Genomic DNA, 9,905 nt, shown 5'->3' with positions numbered 1-9,905 from the left:
TTTCCCTCTCCCTTTGCTCCAAGACCGTCTTTGCAATTCCTACCCACCCACTCTCCAACTCTAGGTTCTAGGTCATTTTCTAAATGATCCTGAAAACCCTAGTTCCCCTTGAAACTGTAAAATGGGTTTTCTTATAGAGCCCTTCAACTCCATGAGCATTTCATGTTCCCCTAGACGGCATGAAATTTCCCTAGACGGCATGAAATCATACGCCACACATCCCTAGCCATCCTGGTATTTATGTTTGTCCTAGATTAGTTCATGATACATGGGGTTGAGAAGATGGCCTTGTTGACACCTGGGAAGAAGCAAATTGATATGGAGGAGGAATGAAGTTCTGTTGAAGTAGAATGATATGCAGACACTAAAAGATTTAGTGTCCGATATGTTGGCGTCAGCTGACATAATGGCGTACACCGTGGAAAAGGTTTGGTTGCCCATCAAAAGGATGCAATGCAGGCAAGAACTTGTTCCTCTTCACATAGGCAGGCATCGGGTTATTGGAGGCTTTCGATGAGGGGTCATGGACTCTTAATTAGTAAATGTTAGTCATGAGGGATTTGGACGTGAGCAAATCTTTAGAAGAGATAAGAGATGGAGTTATCTCTCTCTCTCTCTTTGTGTGTGTGTGTGGAACTTACCAATGGGTACGATGAATGTGGAGCGGGGAAAGGGACAGATCTGAGGTGGAGGAGGCCTTGATGGTTGACGTGGACGAAGATGGCAGAACATATGGACCAGTGCTCGGTGTGCGAAAACATATTCATATCACCGAACCGCTGGGAAGAGACATGTTTTTGCATGAAGAGGATGATAAGCAAACAAGAATAGAATAGAAGGAGAAGGACGAGAATAATGAGGATGCGGGACAGGTAGTGTCATTTGAGTATGAAGTCCAGCCGAATTTTTGTTATAGTTGTGGGGTGATTGGCCACCATGAGAGGCAGCGTACTATAAAGCTGCAGCCGGTGGAGGACAAGGAGTAAAATAGTGCTATGAGGTTCATACCACCAAAGTCAGTGGAGTTGGATAAAGGTGGAAATGGTTCGTTGAAAAATACTAGTAAGATTCAAAGAAGGGCAGTAGGATAGGAAGTGATGCCCTAATGTGGAAAAATAATGAGAAAGAGAAAGAGAATCGGGAGGATGAAAAGGAGGTCTCAAGTCCTTCGAAGGGATTGACGATGGATATTGATTCAATCTAATAGAAAATGAATAGAAGAATGGTGCTACTTGAAAAATAAACTGGGAACAAGGATAAAGGAGAATTGCGAGAGTTTAGGGAATGACCCGACAATCCATTTCTTCTGGATGTCTGGAAGAGGGAGGACCCGGATGTTCTTTTTCTGTCTAATACAAAGATGGAGGCGAAGCTAGTGGTTGGAACTTTTGGGGCAAAAACTTGGTTTAACAGATATAGTGGCAAAGGATTGTGTTAGCCAGAGTGGAGAGCTGGCTCTTTTCTAGCAGAGTTCAGTAAACCTGGAGCAGGTGTAAATAAATATCATTCTAAAGTATAAATTATAGAGATGGGTAGCTTTAGGTGGTGATTTGCTGGTATTTATCGGTAGCCAAAGATGGATGAAAAGGAGGCGACATGGACGTTGTTCAGGATAATTCGACATCACTATGATCTGACTTGAATTTGTGTCGGTGCTTTCAATAATGTCTTGTGTGCATGGGAGAAAGAAGGTGTGGTGGCTCAGCCCCAAGAGTACATGGATAAGTTTAAGTAAGCATTGGAGGTATGTGGGTTGCAAGATCTGGGCTTTTTCTGTGGTTTGTTTATGTGTAGAAAAAATAGTCTTGAACTCATGACAGTAGTTGCTACATAAGAGAATAACTCGACCGAGTTGTTTCTATAAAGAATTGGTGTTAGAGTTTCTTTCTTTAGGGTGCCGAATGGAGATCCAAAACACTTAAATCATAGTCAACCTAAAGGAGAAGATAAGAGGGAGGATGGTTGTGGGGGCTCACTATTTTCTTTTGAAATCCGGGTGATTGGAGGATAAGAGATATCGAGAAGTGGTGACAACTGCATGGGAGAGAGAAGTTGAATGCATGGGAGGCAGTGTAGGTGACGTGGCAAGGGATTCCTAGGAACCTTGGGGCAGCGAGCCCATGTTCACTAGTCACAAAAGGGTGGTAGGAACTTTAAATAGTTCCTTGCTTATGCCTCACAGAGGAGGGGAAATAAGATAAAGAGACTATGACGAGATGACGGAGTGGTGGTGGAGGGAGAGAAGAAGATGGCGACGATGATTACTAATTATTTTCATCCTATTTTACTCCCACTGCAATTGAATGTTTACAAACGAGATCAACCCCCCCCCCCCCCCCCCCCCCAAGTAAAGCTTGAGTCACACAAGAAATGAATGACATTTTTGCTTAAAGATAAAGAAGACTTAAGGGGATTGGTAATCTCAAGGCACTGGCTCTATATGTATGTAGTCTATGTTTTGTAAACATCACTGGAATATTGTCTAACCACGTGTGGTGGAGGAGGTTCTTGCAATCCACTTAGTGGTGGTGCTATGCGCAAGACATGGAATGACATGCGGGCTACCCTAATCCCAAAGGTAAAACACCCTTAGTCAAAGGTATGCTTGAGTAATTATTTGTAGTGTCTTGTATAAGCTCATACCCAAGGTGTTGTCTAACCGACTAAATATCATCTTGCCTGATCATATTTCTCCAAATAAAAGTGGTTTTGTTCCCGACAGCCTAATGACAGATAATACCCTCCTTGGTTATGACGTAACTCATTATATGCAGAATAAGTGACATGAGAGGATTGGGTAAGCCGCCTTAAAACTTTATATGAGCAAGGCACATGACTGGATGAAATGGCATTTCTTGGAGGAAATGACGAGGGAAGTCAGTTTTCGTGAAAGGTGGATAGCTTGGATTGTGAAATGTTGTGATAGTGTGAAGTATTGGTTCAAGCTTAATGGAGGCTTAACAGAGGTTGTGATTTCGGGTAGAGGTCTACGACAAGGGTGGGTCCCATTTCCCTGTACACATTTTTGATTTGCAGCAAGGTGTTTTCCTGCTTGTTACTTGGTGTAGAAGATGATGGAAGGTTGGAGGGTGTTAGGGTGGCGCCACATGCACTTACTTTCCACCATTTACTCTTTGTGGATGATTCTAATACTAGTGAAAGTGGGAGAAAAGATTGGATACCATTTCAAAAATATCCTTAGTTTGTATGAGTGCCCGAGGCAAACACTACGAAAAGCCTTACAGGTGAACTCAAATAAGTAGCGGGCACGGCAGCACACCCGCCATAGCTATTTTGGAAAACAAGCAATGGCGGGTCCTAAGAGCCGCTCGCCACAGCTACACACATAACAGTGGCGGGCACTTTTGGGGACCCGCCACAGCTATACGCTTTCTAATTTCTTCATGAGCGAAAAGCAGCAGTGGCGGGCACGGAGTTGCGCCAGCCACAGCTAAACGCAAAACAATGGCGGGCTCTTCTGAGCGTCCCCCACAGCTATATTTGGGTACCCACGCGCCAACCGGTTTCAAATTTTATCAGAGTCTGCAGTGGCGGGTTCTGTTGTGCGATTGCCACAGCTATGTTTTGTCACACTGCCACCTACCACTCATATATAGTTGTGGCAGGCACTATACGTCCCCCGCGACTGTTATACATAACCTTATCCACCCCCCCCCCCCACCCATAGCCAGTCAGATCCATTCGGACACACATCTCCTTTCTCCCCTCTGTCTCTCTTGCTTCACCGCCATCGCCAGCGTCATGGCGTCATCCGTCGCCACCGGCGAGGTCGTGGTCCACAGCCTCGAACGGCGCCACGGACCCAATCTTCCCCGTTGGACGCGTCGTCCATCACCTCCTCGAAGTTCGTCGGCCTCACCGTGAAACGCTACCTCCAACTACTTCCCTGTCACTATCGCGCGCGCCTTCCTCCGCATCCAACGTCGTCCGCGTGTCCGTCGAACTCGCCGTCTGCCGACGCCTCCACCATCGTCCACAACCCCGTCCTGACCGTCGTACGACTCCAGCCTGGTAAGCACACCTCCCTTCTCTCTGTACATGCCCGATTTTAGTTGTTCTCTAGTGTAGTTATATGATGTACCCTTGAATGTTCGTAAGTAGATGTCTTAAATTTGAGTGCTTGTGCTAGAGTACTATGCAGTACATTTAGATCAACATATAGTACAATATTTTCTTCATGATGCAGGGATTCATAATGAGTACCAATGTTTTCACGAAACATGGATTAAGTTCCGTTTCACTTAATTTCCGGCACTCAATATGTCCAATTTCTCTGTAAATTTATTACTTTTTATGAAAAAACTACTTAATTGTATTTTCCTTCGGATGGACAATACTTACTCTTAATCCACAAAGTGAGATGAGAGTTGTTTCTATGGCGGAGGACACCGACTATTGGCGTAGGGGTCGTCCTTCTTCTTCTCTTCCTCTTGGACTTTGGTATGGCAGGAGGAGAAGATGAAGGACGACCATCACCGACAGTCGTAAATACAGTGAGTGAGTGTACACCATTATACAACCACTTGAGAGATTAACCGACTGTTGTCGTAGAGGGTCGTTCCTCTCCCTCTTCTTCCTCTAGTACCTTGGTAAAGCAGGAGGAGAGGGGGAAGAACGACCATCACCGATGGTCGAAGTACCAACATAAGAGCGAGAAATGTCAACCCGAAGGACAAATATGAAGTACTGTTGTCGTAAGAGTTTTGTCTTTTTATTGTCATCAATTTGGTTTCAAAAAATGTTTTTTATCTAAATATCAACTTGTTTAATACGATTTAGATGGAGAAGCTGAGACGCCTCGTTAGGACTCGTACACCCGTAGACGGAACTCCTACTGCCATAGACATCGTCACGAGGGTGGCTCGGTACACGGAGATCGTGCTCGCCTATGTCGAGAGTGCTCGAGCAGCCACCAAGAGCGCTCAGGCATACATCAAGAGTGATGCAGCATAGCCGAAACCGCTAGAACAGCCACTGAGAGCACTAGAGCAGCCACCGAGAGTGCGCGAGCAGCCGCCGAAAGCGCGCGAGTAGCCGTCAAGGCTGCGAGGACCACCCAAGCCGAGATCACGAAGATGATGGAATGTGAGGAGAGCTCATGATGGAGCTGAACATTTACTTCTGAACAACTAGTGCACTGCCTTCATGTGATCTGTATGATTGATGCGTGTGAACTTAATTTCTAAGTTGTTATGATGGACCTAAACTTTTGCTTCTGAACTACTAGTGAAGTGCAACGTGGTCATTTGGATTGTCTATGATGCTATGAAGATTATTATATGACTTTGCCCTGTGATTGGATAACTATGAAATTTACTTGTTAGCTTCTTTATTTATCTTCGTAGATGAAGTGGAACTGGTATGTGGTGTACACCGGGAGGAATCCATGAGCTTATGATTCATGGAAGATATGCAAGGAACAAGTGGACGGTTACAAGAACAACTGCTATAAAGGATATATGGCTAAAGAAGAAGAAGAGAATCATTACGCAACTACATCCGCAAAGAGAAAATCAACTATGAAGTATGCAAGACCGTGTGGACAAGTGGACGAATAAAGAGTTTGATTATCTTTATCCAGTTCATTGTTTTATGGTGTTATTGTTATTATGAGGTCTTGTATGTATGTAATATGTCGAAGGCTTCGCTGAGAAGGCTATATGTACTAACGATGTGAGGTAAGTTGTTGTACTCTAATGTGTAATGTATTGAATTTAGATTATTGTTATGTTAAATGTAATGTGTATGACCTAGTGTATTGGCTGCTGTGTACTATCAATTGTCAGATTTTTGTGCTGGCGACTGAACAAGTAGTTGTGGCGGGTACCCTATAAAGCCCGCCACAACTAACAATATAATACAGTGGCGGGTAGCAGGGCACGCCCGCCACTGCACAAACACTATCAATGGCGGGCGCCTGCCCGCCACTGATGCCATTATAGCAGTGGCGGGCGCCCCTGGGAGCCCCGCTCGCCACTGTGGGGCTTTTCCCACCCGTCACTGCTAGGCATTCCCGCAGTAGTGAAACTATAGATGTTTGGAAATGGCCGATTATATTCAGCAAAAACACAATAGTAGCATATCACTAAGTGGGTGAACGTAGAAGTGGTTGTCCAAGATTGGGAAAGAAGTGTTGGTTAAAGCATGCGTCAAGCTATCCCTATTTTCTGCTATGTCTTGCTTTGATTTGACCAATGTCCTATGTAATCAGATAAGCGCGATGGTGTGTCTCTACTGGTGGGTGCACGAGGACAACAAGAAACATTCTTTGGCTAAGATGGGATAAACTCAAGTTTCTGAAGAAATTTAGCATTTTGAAGGCCAAGTACTTTCTGCACACTGATGTGTTGTAAGCTCAGGCAAAAGAGCTATGCCATATACTCGAAGAAGTAAATTAAAAGGGGTACAACTCCTCAAAGTAGGCGTGATCAAACCTGTCGAAGATGGCAGTATGGTGGACGTGCGAAGAAATTCGTAGATACCACACACAGGAGGACGAATGCCCATCACTCCAAAGAAAAACATGATGATCTACTATGCATCCGAATGCATCAGTCCAGTGTCCGGCACTTGAAACAGAGAGCTAGTAAATGACTAGTTGTGGTTGGATGGTGCGTGGGAAATACTTGCCATTCTAGTATGTCGTGATGGTGCACGAGAAATACCTGGCATTCCAAGGTGCATGGGAAATACATGACTTTCCAGTATGTGGTGATATGGCTAATTTTTGGGCATGACACTCGGATCCAAAAGGAGCTTTCTTTGTGAAATCGGCATACAAATTGTTCTAGATGCCGCATGAAGTAAAAGGAAACAACTCAGACTCGACAGCAGAATTACTTTGCAGCCAGTTCTCATGGAATGCCATTCGGTCGTGTCCGTGTACACCGAATGTTTATCAGTTATGTCTAGAGTTTGCACAAGACGACCTACAACATCATTAGGTTATAGCCAGAAGGGGCATGGGGTTTGATCATATTTTCTTGGTTTTTTGTAGATTCATTGAAGATGGCACTTATACCTTCCTTTGATTTAAGTAAATACACCAAATCTGGGCAAGGGCAATCTATCAAACTTGAGTGGAAACCTTGACACATCCGATAGTCTAAAGGAGATGTTGCGCAAAAAAATTAAGCTTGACCAACGCCAGAGAGCGCATACACACATTTTAGCACTAGGCACTTTTATTTAAGGTCATGCATATCGAAACTGACAAAAGAAAAACTGAACCAAACTGGATTTTGTTGTTACTATTCTATTTTCGTGTATATTATGATGAAGTATAACACTATCTTGGGCTCGGTTAGTTCGCTACAAAACAGCAATGTTTCGGTAAGAACTGAATTACAGAATTTCTCCCCCATGCGGCCAGCCCAGCCCAATAGTCTCCGTTTTCTGCCACCATGCTCATCTCATGGGCTGTGGGAGCTGATGATTCTAAGTGACTGATTTGCAACGCTAATATCTACTCCCTTCGTTTCAAATTAGTTGACTTGGATTTATCTAGATACGGATGTATCTAACACTAAAACATGTCTAGATATATCCGCATCTAGACAAATCTGAGTCAACTAATTTGGAACGGAGGGAGTAAGAACTAACAACAGTGCCAGAACTCTAACACTTTTTGATTTTATTCAAACAAATCTTGGAAATTATAAACGATTTTCTGTAAGGTAAGTAATGTTTCAAAGTTCGAACATTTGTCTAACAACGCGAACAAATTTTGAAACTCCAAACAAATTTTTTGAATATGTGAACAATTTTAAAAACAGGAACATTTTTTGAAAATTTCTGAACAAAAGTTGAAAACGTGAACATTTTCAGAATCAGTGAACATTTTCTGAAAAAACCAACAATTTTTTGAAAAACACCAACAATTTTTTAAAACTGGGAAAAAATGTGAAACTCCAAAAAAATGGAAATTTGAACAAATTTGAAAACGCGAACATTTTTTAAAATCACGAATTTTTTCAAAAATGGGAACAAATGAGAAATTTCAAAACTTATTTAAAAATTTGAACAAATTTGAAAATGCGAAAAAAAATAGAAAATCACAAACAAATTTTATAATTTTTGAAAAGAACGAAATGTTTTCTGAAACCTGGACAAAAAAATTCGAACATTTAAAAAAACTGACCAAAGTATTGAATATATTGAACTTTTTTTGAAATTGCGATTTTTCTAAAACAAAAATAAAAGAAAGAAAGAAACATAAAAACAAAAACAAAAAAACGCAAAAAAAAGAAACAGATAATAGCCGACCTCTCGCACTTGTAAGAGCATCTCCAACCGCTTCGGCGCCCCAGGGACTGAAATAAGGCCTCCTGGGGGCTAGCCCACGCTATTTCCGCCGTGGGGGCGGTTGGGTTCCCAGCCGCCGCCCCAAGTTGGCCCCAGACGCCGTTATTTGAAATTAAAATTTGGCTAAATTTTGACGAAAATGACACAAATTAGGACCAAATTCACGCGGTTTTCATTCATTTGTACAAATTTAAAAGACATAACTAAAAAACTACGCTGCCGGCGCCACCCCGAGCCTACTGCATGCCGAGGAGGCGGTAGACGGCGGTGTAGTCGCCGCCGGCGTCGTCGCCGCCGCCGTCGCCATCGCCATCTTGGACGCCGCAGTCCTTGCTGCAGTCCTGTCCTGGGTCGCCCGACACCGACGGGGTTGGACGGCGCCGGCGCCTCCTCATCGCTGTCATCAAGGATGATGACGCCGTCCTCGTCCCGGCCGCGGCGCCGAGCAGCGATCTCCTCGAGGGCGCGGCGCTGGCGCTCCATTTTCTCCCAGACGTAGTCGTCCCGCGCCCACTTCAGACCGGTCTCGAGGTCGGCGGCCATGTCGATGTGCTCCTGTTTGACGACGACAGGCGGCGTCGCCGTTTTCTAGTCCGACGTCTCTTGGGGCTCGGCCTTGATGGCACCGAGCGGCGTTGGGGTGCCGGAGGAGTGGGAGCCGGAGGAAGACGAGGAGGCACCTGCCATGCGCCTCGGCAGCCACGAGCTGCCGCTTCGGCGTGAGAAGGACGGCGCCGAGTACTCCATCCATGGCGAGTTGCCGCCCTCGATGTACTCGAGGACGGCGTGGAGGATGCACCCGGGGACGCCCCACCACTGGCGGCGGCCGTCGGAGTGGTGCCGCCCCCGTGGTGCCGGAGCGCCGTTCGTCGACGCGAGCTGGTCGGCGTGGCGGCGCTCGAAGTATGCCGTCCACAGGTTGGTGTTGTCGGGGGCGTACCTCGCATGCTGCGGCGCTTGCTCTGGCAGCGCCGACCGGATCCTTGCGATCTCGGCGCGGCGGTCAGTGCCGGCGGGCAGCAGGTGCACGGGGAATCCTCCCACGCTGAGCCTCCACGAGCCCGGCACGCGCATGTCGGGCGACGCCGGTTAGTCCGCCTCGTGGAGGCGGCGCACCTCCCACTCGTTCAGGTGCGCGGCGGCCGAAGCCGTTGGCCGCCGCACCGTCGCCGGGGGAACGCTCGACCGTCGAGATGGGGAGAGAAAGAAGGCGTCAGCAGTGAAGGAAAGAGGGGCGTCGACGGCGAGAGAGAGGCTGTGGGGAGGTGAGTGTGCGGCCAGCGGCGAGGAGGGTGGCTTTTATAATGGCGAGTGGGCGGCGAGCGGGCAGCAACAGTGTGGACGCATGGCGGGAGGGGACGGGACGCACGGCGGCGCGTGCGCCGCCCATGAATCAATGGAAGGCTGACCGGTGGCAGCCTTCGCATTGATTCCCGCGGGAAACCGAGGTGATGAGGACGACGATGAAGGTTCCCGGCGTCGCCCAGTCGCTGACTCGGCGGGTCCATCAGTTTTCACTCCAAATTGGTTCCCCCAGCCGTCCATCAGCGCGCCGGGTTCGGCCTGGGTCCGTCGGCGCC

Source organism: Aegilops tauschii, chromosome 5 (genome assembly GCF_002575655.3).
Source record: "Aegilops tauschii subsp. strangulata cultivar AL8/78 chromosome 5, Aet v6.0, whole genome shotgun sequence".
Classification (NCBI taxonomy): domain Eukaryota; kingdom Viridiplantae; phylum Streptophyta; class Magnoliopsida; order Poales; family Poaceae; genus Aegilops; species Aegilops tauschii.
This window is presented reverse-complemented; position numbering follows the sequence as displayed.